At 37.5% G+C, this 13,495-nt stretch overlaps 1 non-coding gene across 1 annotated transcript; it reads right to left on the bottom strand.

Annotated features, from left to right (window-relative positions):
- Positions 1 to 12,730: 12,730 nt before the first annotated feature.
- Positions 12,731 to 12,801, bottom strand: trnag-ccc (transfer RNA glycine (anticodon CCC)). The gene has a single exon. It is a non-coding gene; the product is annotated as a tRNA-Gly (tRNA).
- Positions 12,802 to 13,495: the final 694 nt, after the last annotated feature.

The raw sequence follows: 13,495 nt of genomic DNA, 5'->3' as shown, positions 1-13,495 counted from the left end.
TGTAACATAATCCTTCAGAAATCATTCTAATATGGCGATTTGCTGCTCAAGAAACATTTCTTATTAGTATCAATAAAAGCTTTCTGCTTAATTTCTTAATTTCTCTAAAGAACATTAGAAAAATTGTAACAATGTAAAAGTCTTCATACTGTCACTTTTAATTAATTTAATACATCCATGCTGAATAAAACTGATAATTTCTTGACTGACTTGACGGATCTAAAACTTAGTCAATTGAGACCAGATGGTTTAAACTAGGCTAATTGCAAACTATAAGGTAAGCGTTAATGTGTTGGGGGTCTTGTGTGTGATTTCAGCACCTCTGCTGCCGGACAGCTCCAGCGCTCTCGACACGGGAGATTCACACCTCCTGACTGCCATCCTGCACTCACGTGACCGATGATGAGTCATTTAATCCCAAGCGAGTGAAGCGACGTATTCCATTGAGTAACACGGTCTATATTGCATTTAAAGTTAAAGAAAACACTAGTACAGGCAAAGATATTATAGTAATTTAACACACTAATGTCTATTAGCACTGTCAACACACAAGAAAAGCTGTTTTCTAGAACTATTTTAGTTAACAATGCAGACAAAGTCAACATCGCCACCTTGAGGTATAATAAAGTAGGCTAACAACGAGTATGCTATGCTACCGCTTCACAAATGGTACGGGCCATAGATCTTAAATACGTATAAAATAAAATGTGTGTAATAGAACAATAGTTTTATTAACATTTTGGCTATATTTGGAGAATATATGAAGAGTTCAGATGCAAAAGCCTCTAAATGCCATTTGAAATTTTCTTCTTTAATGATGATTTTTATCAAACTTAGATATTTAAGTTCAGTAATTTCACTTAAATAACAATTAATAGGTAATTATCATTGCAATTTAAGTGAAATCACTGAACTTAAATATACAAGCTTGATAAAAATCATCATTAAAGAAGAAAATTTCAAATGGCATTTAGAGGCTTTTGCATCTGAACTCTTCATATGAATGGTCTCAATGATTTCAGGCCTCTGTGTTCACACTGTTTTACACACTTTAGCTGCATTATAATAGCCATGAAGCTGCACCTGCATAATGATAGAAATCTCTCTTTTTTTTTTTTTTTTTTGGCTTTCAAGATATGGGTAACAAAGACTGCACAATGACACTGTAGGTCTGGTCTCACCCTAGCTGAACTTGCTCCTGCAATAGTAATAAACCCTACATTATGTCCTCACAAAGTTGGCAATACCTGAAATCCTTTTCCTTATTGGGACATGTTTTGGTCCCTATGAGGAAAACAGCTAATAAATCATAAGTGATGTTTTTTAAAATGTAAAAGAATGTCTAGAATGTCCCCATAAAACATGAAAACAAGTGTGTGTGTGTGTGTGTGTGTGTGTGTGACAAGCCAATAAAAAACTCATGCTAAGTCTTTACTTAATTTCCAAATGACACTAAAGCAAAAAAAAAAAAGACAAAAAAAAAAAAGACTCATCTGTCTAAATACAATTGTCTTTTCCAGACCAAAATGTTCCAGTCAACATTACCCTCTATAAGCGCAAATGCATCAGTTGTGTGTCTTAATGTCTGGATCATATTAGATTCTCAATCTCTGTGTCCTGTGTTTTACCCCAGCAGAGCTCCTTCACAAGGGCAGAGAAAGGCGTTGTTTGGGACGATCTGTGTTTTATAGAGAGCCTCAGGCTGGGATGATCTCTCACTACAAACGTGTCACACACACCCAGCTGAACAATGCTTGTCTTTAAACATCTTCTGGAACACATCACACTTAATTGTAAATGTTGTGCCATACAAATTCATATGCTAGAGGTTAACATCTGATACAGAACAAAATATGCATGTCCAGTTTTTGTCGTTCTACTGGTAATCATCAAATTTGACATGCAAAAACAGCCAACCTATTTTCTGCACACCCACACTCGGTCCATTAAGCAGCTCTTCCTCTGAGGTCCTCGCAAGGTCAATGGTACGGGCCGTTCCTGTCAATATCACAAGTTGTTGTGTGCTTTTCAAATGGATTATATTGATTTAAGCTTACATTTTGCATGGGGATATACAGCACTTTGACGTAAAATCCGTTTTCAGGGATGATGCAAGTCATTTCCCCAATTGCATGTATACTTGATGGTGAAAAAATACAGAAAATGGCAGCAAAAAAATAAATTGTCTTTGTACTATACACCTCAAAAGGTACAGACAATTTTTAAAGAAGTAGCCACTTAGCAGAAGCTTTTCTTCCAAGCACATCAATATAGACACAATCCCCATGGAGCAACCTGGGGTTAAGTGTCTTGCTCAAGTGCGCAGTGCTGATGGGCCGTGACCAGCAACCATCCCATACAAGCCCTGATTGTTGGCTGAATGCCACAACAGCTGTTTCCTAATGGTGTATCCCAACTCACAGGACAACGTACATTTCATGAGGTGGCAATTTCATGTAAATTGGTGTGATGTAAATCATATGAAAATGTTTTTTTTTGTTTTTTTTTGAAAAAGCATGAAGCAGGTCCTCCCCTAACCCTATACAAAAACATACAAATAAGATAATACCAATTAACACAAATTAGCCACAAACTTGCCAACATGTAAAATAGTTACGAAGAAAGTAAATGAGGTCAGTACGATTTTGTCTTCTTTTATATTAAAAAAATGTTTGGATGCAAAAGGATGCAATAAATTGATCAAAAGTTAGAGAAAATACATTTGTAATGTTACAAAAGATTTCAATTTCATATAAATGCTGTTATTTATTTATTTTTTTACTTCAAATTAATTAAGAATGCTAAAAATTAAATAAATCTTGAACTCTGGAAATTTAATCCACAAAAATATTAATCGGCACAACTGTTTTTTCAACATTGATAAGAAATGGGTAACACACCTAAGTTAACATGAACTAAGAATGAACAATACTTAAACAGCATTAATTCATCTTACTTTCAACATTTACTAATACATTATGAAAATCAAAAGTCGTATTTTTTAAGATTAATGCACCGTGAACTAACATGAACAAACAATGAACATCTGGATTTTTATTAACATTAACAAAGATTAATAAAACCTGTAACAAATGTTTTGCTCATTGTTAATTCATGTTCACTAATGAACCATATTGTAAAGTGTTACCAAGGCATGTTTATTATAGCAGCAAATCAGCATAGACTTATTTCTGAAGGTTCATGTGACACTGAGGATTGGAGTAATGATGCTTTGCATCACAGGAATAAATTACATTTTAAAATAGAAAATTATTTTTTAAATTGTAATAATATTACACAATATTCGGCTAGTGTTTGTTACTGTATTTTGATCAAATAAATGCAGAATTGGTGAGTAGGGGATACTTTCAAAAACATTTAAAAAAAATATTACCAAACATTTTGAAAAATAGTATATGAATTTAACAAAAAGCAAAATCATGTACAGTGTTATCTATATGTACAGTTATGGTACCAGACATTATATCACTGCATGATTACATTATTGATATACCGTATATGGTATTTCCAATGGTACATGACCAAAAAATATTCTAAATCATATTTGCTGATTTATTTGTCAGACTAAGTTATCCATTATCCAAATTATCCATTTGATGAATATACGTACAATCAAACCCATGACCTCGACGTTGATACCAGTTGAACAAATAAATGCAACATGACATCATGACTTTCGAGTCAAGTGGCGTGTTATCTCTATGCATTTTGAGCTATTCGCGTGTATCCGCGTGTATGCGTGTATGTCTACGCCATTAACGTCCGAGTGATTCCGCGTGTCAAACGTCAAATGTCCGCGCGAAACGAAGCAAAATGTACATCTACATCTGGGGAGCGATCTTTTTTTTCCTAGGATGGTAAGGGTAAGTCATAAATGCCATTCACCCCAGTGACGGTTAGGTTTAGGGACGGGGTTGAGGTAAGTCATATATTTATATATACAGTAATAACGTTAAGTCAACAGCGTTCATAAACACGCTGAAAAGCGATTATGCGTCTTGATAGCACGCCAAAAATTGAAATACGAATTGCTACTTCATAAGATCAGTCTGAATAAATGCCAAAAGTTTCATGGTAAGTGTCTGGCAAACGCATAAATCAATAACTTGTCTCATATACTATACAGAGACAAGAAAGTTCATAAAAGAAAAGCTGTTTATAGGCCAGCGGAGATCACTGAATCAAGCAAACATAGCAGGCTATTCTTCATGCATGTGCTAAACTAAACTCTAAAACCCTTGGTAATGCCTCTGAATCTTTTACAAAAGCTAACGATCAACAATCCAGGCTTCAAAAGACATCGTCCCATGTCGTCCGAGGGGACTTTAATCAAACAAAGTGTGCTCCTCATGCGTGTACTTTCAGAGAAGGTCATCTACATACTCCAACACAGGCCATATCTGTTCTGGGATCATGTCGGTTGACCACAGCGGCCGCTCTCTCCTGGACTGCCCACTTTTTGTGTTAATAGCCTGCACGCCGCGGCCCTGAAAGAGCCGCCGGAACAAAGCAGGTATTTGTTTCAAGGGAGTGTTGTTTTAGGAAGAGACTTAGCGGTCTCGAGTTAAAGTCGCCTCCTTTCGAGGTCATGCAAAATCCTCCTCTCTCCTCGGCCCGGCCCGGTCATGAATACAGCCACTTCAGTGCCCTCGGAACAAAAGGGCAGGAAGAATGCCGGCGACTAGTGGAGCGGCGAGCCCAATGGGAGGGATGGACAACATGCTGGCTCAGACTGGGAGGAGGGAGTCTGTTTCAGCCAGTCTGCCAGGCTTAGAGTTAAAGATTACCTTTGAAATGTGCACCCCTCCTCTCCCTCTTACACTCCTTCCCTCTCGCCATCGCTCAGACCTGTGGGGTAGGCATGGAGAGCAGTTAGATGAGTCCTGGAGAAGATCCTCTTTGATGACAGAGAAGGATCTTTTTGTTCTCTAATCCTTGGCTGGTCTTAAACATTTTAAGCCCAACTGGACCTCAAAGAGAGGCTGTGCTGAAGCTCGGGGTCTCAATGGAGGCATTCTTCCCCACCCGCACTCGTCCCGAACGCAGAGGAATGGATGACTTTCACTGCAGGTTACCTCCAACAATAAAAAACAAGTTGAGGCAAGACACCACAGGTGAATGGTGTCAGATTTTTAACTAGTAGCTGATTAAACACTGTACATTAAGACAATTGTTTCACACGCTTTCTTTATGTTTCGTTATCTTTATGTTTAAGCCCCTAAAGGGATAATATGAGATGGGAGGAAAAATAATAAGTTCTCTCGCAAATGTTTTACTTTTCCCCAAGAATCTTTGCGTTCCCTCGCAAAATGTTTGTGCTCCCCTAAGAAACTTTGATGGGCTACAACAGCAGAAGACCCCACCGGGTACCACTCATCTCCACTATAAATAGGAAAAAGAGGCTACAATTTGCAAGAGATCACCATAATTGGACAGTTGAAGCTGGAAAAATGTTGCCTGGTCTGATGAGTCTCAATTTCTGTTGAGACATTCAGATGGTAGAGTCAGAATTTGGCGTAAACAGAATGAGAACATGGATCCATCATGCCTTGTTACCACTGTGCAGGCTGGTGGTGGTGGTGTAATAGTGTGGGGGATGTTTTCTTGGCACACTTTAGGCCTCTTTAGGCCCCAATTGGGCATCGTTTAAATGAGCATAGTTTCTGGCCATGTCCATCCCTTTATGGCCACCATGTGCCCATCCTCTGATGTCTACTTCCAGCAGGATAATGCACCAAGTCACAAAGCTTGAATAATTTCAAACTGGTTTCTAGAACATGACAATGAGTTCACTGTACTAAAATGGCCCCCACACAGTCACCAGATCTCAACCCAATAGAGCATCTTTGGTATTTGGTGGAACGGGAGCTTCGTGCCCTGGATGTGCATCCCACAAATCTTTGCGTTCCCCAAAAAAACGTTGCATTTGCTTGCAGATATCACAAATTTTTGCGAATCAATGCAGATTTATTTATTACAGCCATTTTTTTTTTATCATTTTTACCAGGGGTGCCATTAAAGGAGAACTCCGGCGAACAATGAACCTTTGGTCTAATAAAACATCGGTACCTAGTCAATCGTTCTCTGAGATTTGTTTTCATGATTATCGAATGTAAAGAGTTTTATCTCTAAAAACTGTTTAGCGTATAATGCTAGTAATGGGGGCATTGAGTAAGCAAAAATAAATCGCAAGTTTATACCACTAACAAGGCTCAAAATAGCCCCACACTAACGCAGTAACATAATGAGGCTCCATACATGCAAAACAAAGCATTGAGGACTTTGTAAGTGTACAGACCGTTTAATAAGAAGATACTTTATGAAGACAGTTCACTTTGTGTATACAGGCAGGAGCCATCTTAAGAAATAGTCTCGATAAGTCGATCCCCGAACGCCGTTCATACAGTTCAGAAGTTCGTTGAACTTCATAGAGTTCAGATCACTCAGCACGACGTTCGTGGTTTGACTTGTCGAGACTAGTTTTTAAGATGGCTTCTGTCTGTATACACGAAGTGAACTGTCTTCATAAAACTATCTTCTTATTAAACGGTCTGTACACTTACAAAGGTGCTTCATTTTGTATGTATGGAGCCTCATTATGTTACTGAGTTAGTGTGGGGCTATTTTGAGCCTTGTTAGTAGTATAAACTAGCGATTTCTTTTTACTTAGTCAATGCCCCCATTATACTAGCATTATACGCTAAACAGTTTTTAGAGATAAAACTCTTTACATTCGATTATCATGAAAACAAATCTGACTAGGTACCAATATTTTATTAGACCAAAGGTTCATTGTTCGCCGGAGTTCTCCTTTAATTCTGACCACAACTGTACATACAGCTTGTTGGCTGCTTTTCCTTTACTATTGTAAAGGAGTTTTGTAAAGAAATTCATATCCAAGTTATTTATACACAAATTAACTTTTTAAGCAGATGGTTATAGAACACAAGGAATATGTGGAGCATAAATTCAGTCAAGCGTGTCCAAACTTTTGACTGGTAGTGCACATATCTGACTCATATAAAAGCATTCACACACAAACACCTTTGCAAATTGCAGGTATAGGGTTAGGTATAGGACTAAACTTTTGGACAAGAATGTTTTTTGATCCAGGAACGCGTGTAACTCTGCAAAATCACAGTGACCCCATAGAAGAACACGCACATGACTGTGGTGGAAATTGATAGACACACAACAAAACAAATACAGCTTCAGGCCACTGATGGAGAACAGAAGGTTTGTTCCCGTGTGTCGTCCAGCCAGTAATCGGCACATTTGACACACACATGACATGACAAGATGAAAAGAAAAGATGAAAGAGTTTTTTTTAATGATTTAATCTGCCCTCTAGCATCACACACTCTGACCGTCTCAAACTGATGACCTTAAAGAGACCGGTAAGAAGAAATATGCACAATACATGGTGTATGATACAGCTTTTTTTGTATTCTTTGATGAATAGACGGTTCTTCAAAAGAAAAGCTTTTTCTAATATCATAAATGACTTTACTGTCACTTTTAATCCATTTTAATGAATAATGAATACAAATATACAATTCTGACTTACCCCAAACGTTCTGACTGACCTCATATTTAACATTTTAATTGTAAATGGTTATGTAAGTAACTTAATTAAAAAAAAGTGCAGCCTCTTACTGCCTAACATATTGAGTTGACAAACATGGAGCCCCAGGAAGACACAAGAAATGGCATGTGCAAAGCAGTAAGGTCCACTTACATGTGTTCAGGTTTGAGTGTGTGCAATCAGACACCACTAAACATATGGTGAGAGCACTCAAGGTTAAGTGGCCATGAGAGGTGAAGTGGCTCAGAATACACACAAACATGTACACACAGTGAGTCATCCCATGGACTTCAGTTGCTCTTAAATTGAACAAATCACCACACATCCATCACCTGGCTATTAGCCCTGCTATGTTAATTTTATAGCCTATAATTAATCTCCACAATATATATATCGATTAATCACATCTAACATAAAAGTTTGTCTTTACATATTATATGTGTGTATATATATTATAAAATTTATATGCATCAAATATATGTTTGTGTGTGTGTACACTGTACAGTATATACACAGACAAGTGTCAACATGCCATAAAAGCTTTCAGTTTGCGCTCCCACAACTGATTTTATGCCACATAACATCTGCTCCTCTTATGCAAGCAAATGTTTATTATGTGGATTGTAAACTGTAAACTTCACTTAGCCAAAGCAGCAAAATCGACTCCGTGTTATAAATATGTTAGACAAAAAACTTCTGCCACTAAAGATTGCTTTATCATCTCAGCATCCCGAACTCGATATCGTGACAGAAACTTTTAACTCTTTCCAACTTTCCAGCACTTTAGATGCAGTTGCTCCATTGCGCTTAAAGAAGATTAAAGAAAATAGTCCAATGCCGTGGTACAACGAGCACACTCAGCCTTAAGAGAGCAGCCAGAAAAATGGAGCGTAGCTGGAAGAAAACTAAACTAGAGGTATTTCGGATTTCATGGAAGGAGAGCTTGATCGCATAGATGCCTTAAAAGCTGCTAGACCTGCTTATTTTTCAACCCTACTAGAAGAAAATAAACATAATCATAGGTATCTATTTGAAACAGTGGCTAAACTAACGAAAAAGAAAGATTCAAGCCCAGAAGTGTCCAAGAAAGTGTCCACAGCAGTAATGACTTTATACATTTCTTCACTTATAAGATTGATAATATCAGAGACAAAATTATGCAACTGTCTACTACAGTATCACATCAGGGGGTGCATTGTTGTCTCCCTGAGGAAAGATTTGGTTCAATTGCTGCTATAGGAGAGGAAGAATTTTGCAAATCAACAACTTGTATGCTAAACGCTATACCGACTAAACTACTGAAAGAGATGCTTCCGAATGTTATAGATCCTCTTCTTAATATCATACGGACCAAAAACCTTTAAGCTAGCTATGATAAACCACTTGTTTAAAAAAAAAAAAAAAACAGAATTGGTCAATTATAGGCCAATCTCGAATCTGCCTTTTCTGTCAAAGATACTGGAAAAAGCAGTATCCTCACAACTGTGTTCCTTTCTTGAAAGAAATGATATCTGCAAGGATTTTCAGTCAGGATTTAGACCGTACCATAGTACAGAGACAGCTCTCGTTAGAGTCACAAATGATTTGCTCTTTTATCGTCCGATCGTGGTTGTATCTCTCTATTAGTGTTACTCGATCTTAGTGCTGCATTTGACACAATTGACCAAAACATTCTTTTAAATAGACTAGAAAATTATGTTGGCATTAGTGGAATTGCATTAGCATTAAATCATACTTATCTGACCGTTATCAGTTTGTGGCAGTAAATGTCTTATCGATCACAAGTTCAGTATGGCGTACCACAAGGCTCCGTATTAGGACCGCTGCTATTCACTCTGTACATGCTGCCCTTGGGAGATATCATTATGAAACATGGAATTAGCTTTCACTGTTATGCTGATGATACCCAGCTGTATATTTCTTCAAAACCTAATGAAACTTACCAATTCACAAAATTAACGGAATGCATAGCTGATATAAAAATTTGATGACTAGTAATTTCCTACAATTAAATTCTGAAAAAAAAAAAATCTAATTATTGGACAAAAAACTTCCACACATGATAACCTAGAATACTGTCTGACACTTGATGGCTGCTCTGTTAAGTCTTCGTCATCGGTTAGGAACCTGGGTGTGCTCTTTGATACCAATCACTCATTTCAAAGTCGCGTGCAGTATCTGTAAAACTGCATTTTTCCATCTTAAAAATATATCTAAATTACACCATATGCTCTCATTGACGAATGCGGAACAATTAGGTCATGCGTTCATGACATCAAGACTAGATAATTGTAATGCTCTACTGGGTGGTTGCCCTGCACGCTTAATAAACAAACTTCAGCTGGTTCAAAACACTCCAGCTCGAGTTCTTACCAGACCATATTAGACCGGTTCTGTCAACCCTGCATTGGCTGCCTATTAAACATCGTATACATTTTAAAATATTGCTGATTACTTACAGAGCACTAAATGGTTTAGCTCCGCAGTACTTGAGCGAGCTCTTGACTCATTACAGTTCTTCACGTCTATTGCGATCTCGAAATTCCAGCCAGTTGATAATACCTAGAATATCAAAATCGACTGCTGGTGGTAGATCCTTTTCCTATTTAGCACCAAAACTCTGGAACAATCTTCCTAACATTGTCCGGGAAGCAGACATACTCTGTCAGTTCAAATCTAGACTAAAAACACATCTCTTTGGCCTAGCATACACATAACACACTATAGAGTTCCTTAATTCAAAATTAGGCTGAACCGGAAACACGTCTCGTAAATCGAAGGATGGCATCTACGCTAATATTAGTCTCTCTGTTTATTCCGAGGGACCCTCTATGGTGGACCTGTGCCTGGACCCATCCCAACTCATCCTGAATTGCCAGCCACATCAGCCCTGTGACACTACAGCCATCGGCACTGATCCTCAACATCTCGTCTCCATACCGGCGTGATTACTTCGACTTCCAAACAGATGGAAATGGACAAATACTCTAAATGTCCCCATCCAATCTGACTTGTAATGCTGCCCAAATCACACACTGTTCCTTCGTTGGCCAGAGGAGAACTGGCCCCTGACTGAGCCTGGTTTCTCCCAAGGTATTTTTTTCCTCCATTCTGTCCCTGATGGAGTTTTGGTTCCTCGCCACTGTTGCCTTGGCTTTTGGCTTGTTTAGTTGGGGACATTTAATATTCAATAATATTATTGATCTTTGTTGTATTATTTTCATGTTCTGCTTTGATACAATCCAAAAGCACTAGATAAATAAAGATGACTTGACTTGGATTCTGATAAAAAAAAAAAGCATATTTTGCCTAATTAATAGGCATGCCTAGCCAGTAGCCAGCTTTCTATGCAATAGGGCAACACCTGCTTTATCTACACATCTTAAAATTAATTAAAGAACAGAAAAAGCAAATAGGCCTGCCTAGCAATTGTATTGGCCTCGTGTTTCATTGCTCAAAAATAATTTTGGTCGAGCTCGTGAATCCGACACACGTGTCGCGCGGTAGGCTGCTTGATTTTCCGCGGAACTCACGAGAACAACTCAGAAAGACGTTTCTTGTTGTTATTTTGCCAATACATAGTATTTTTATCTTATCATAATCAAATCAGACTGCAAACTCACTTCCACAAGTACAATGCAGTATATAGGCTATAAATGTAAACCAACACACCTGAAGTTTGTGGATCTTGCGCGCCAACAGGTGCATTTCCAAAGCAAGTGAGCGAGAGCGACATCTACTGGTCTCACATCAGTACAACATGAATTAAAACAGGGGTTTTCGATCTTAATTTAGACGCATGAACCACCAAATACAATCATCTCGATGCGAGTCTCCAATCCTAAAATATAAAAAAAGGCAGCAAGGTATTTTCATGTATAAAAAATGCTAAATTAATACATTAAAATGATATTATAACTATGCATAAAATTGTATTTAGAAAACATTTTTTCTAATCACTACAGCCTATTACTGTGATGTACTGTAGATTTATTATTTATTTAATTTATTTTAATACGTTTTATTTTATTTAATCAATGTTTTATTTGAATCATTTTATTTAGTTTAATATTTTATTATTATTATTATTATTTATTTTTATATTTACCCTGTTTTTCTTTAGATTTTTTAACTGACCCACTCTGAGCACTCCCTTGCATCCCTATGCAGGTCGCCGCCTCGCCGGACCCCAGTTTGAAAACCCCTGGCCTAAAAGACTTGTCCAAATGATGGTGCTGTGTGCCCCCTAGAGGATCTAATAAGGAGACAATGTTTTACTAATAACTGTTCCTTTACATTCTAAGTACAAATAAGTAAGCAACTGTGCTTGCAAAATCCTTTGTGATTTCTCTCACACAAAGAAAGTTTAAGATTTTATAATGATATGATGGAGAGAGGACAGAAGCAATTTATTTTTGCAAACTACGCCTGAATCTGCACAACCTGTTTTATAAATGGCAGCCAAAATCTTGAGACCACATTGAAAAGTTGTGATTTAAACCTATGCTAACCTTTAATGTGTGAACTTACAACAACAACAAAAGTTACAACAAATAAATGTTAAGATGTATAAATAAAATATAAAAATGTGATACGAAGCATTCTGGTGGCATCAGATTGGACCCCACAGTGAATGTACAACTTAAAACTTGCAAAACAAACAATTTAATAAATCGATTTTCTGTGTTGTGTAGAAGCCTACATATTGGCTATACTCTTTACTTTATACATTTTTTTTATAACGCACTGTATGCTGGGCCTACACTGTTCTAAGTTGATTGATTATGTCTGAAAGCCAAACCACCGAAATCATGTATACACTTATAAACGATGAATATTTGTAAAAGTAAAAAAAAGCACGAAAATACAGTATCATTTGTGTTGACATGTCCTGTGTTGTGCTGTGAGGTAGGCTACTACCAACTATTTCAAACTTATGCATGCAGATTGTTTTTGGCCTGAAGTTAATCAAGAGACTGCATGCCAGATTTATAGCTAATGAATAAAGCTAATAATGTATAGCTATAACGGTTCGAAGACACACAGGTGAGATACTGAGCGAAATTTGAGTTTGTGTGTGACTGTGGATACAAAACGAGTCAACTATCTGTCTTCAAAAAGCAGTGCGCCGCCCGGGAATCGAACCCGGGTCGCAAGAATGGGAATCTTGCATGATACCACTACACCAGCGGCGCTTGAGTTACCAAAAGAATAATCCCACCCATGCCAATTTCCTCATGTGCACCTGAACGGTGTGAAGGTATCGCTTCAAAAACGTTCGCCTTTGTAACATAGGATATCTTTCCATTTACATGAGGGAATATTTGAAACTTACATTCCCAGAATAGGTAAATGGAATCTGCTGTAGTGAAATCACTTTTGTGAACGACTCGTTCTATTGAGTCAGATCTTTTCAGTATCGGACTGAATCGGTCCGTACGGTTCTCGAGTGAACAACTCATGATCCATTAAATCGCGAGATCCGTCTTTTTCAGCATTTTTTTTAAAAGGGAAAGCTCACCCAAAAATGAAAAATCTGTGACCATTTACTCACTCCCATGTCTTTTCAAACCTGTATGAGTTTTTTTTTTTAATTCTGTTAAACACAAAATAAGATATTTTGAAAAAATGTTGGTAGCCAGGCAGTTGACATATTTCTATTCCTAGTATTTCCCCCATATGGAATGTGGAGGTCAATGGGGCCATCAATTGTTTATTTGCTGACATTCTTCAAAATGTCTTCTTCTGAAACTCATAATTTGGAACAACTTGAGGGTAAGTAAATGACAGCATTTTAATTTTTGGGTGAACTATCCCTTTAAAGGAACCTTAGAGCATGCCACGCTGGGACGTCAGATGACACAGTGACGTAATTAATAACAAATCGCT

This window comes from Pimephales promelas, chromosome 5 (genome assembly GCF_988280905.1).
Source record: "Pimephales promelas chromosome 5, fPimPro1.hap1.1, whole genome shotgun sequence".
Taxonomy (NCBI): Eukaryota; Metazoa; Chordata; class Actinopteri; order Cypriniformes; family Leuciscidae; genus Pimephales; species Pimephales promelas.
The sequence above is the reverse complement of the archived record's forward strand: the minus strand, read 5'-3'. Positions and strand labels throughout refer to the sequence as shown.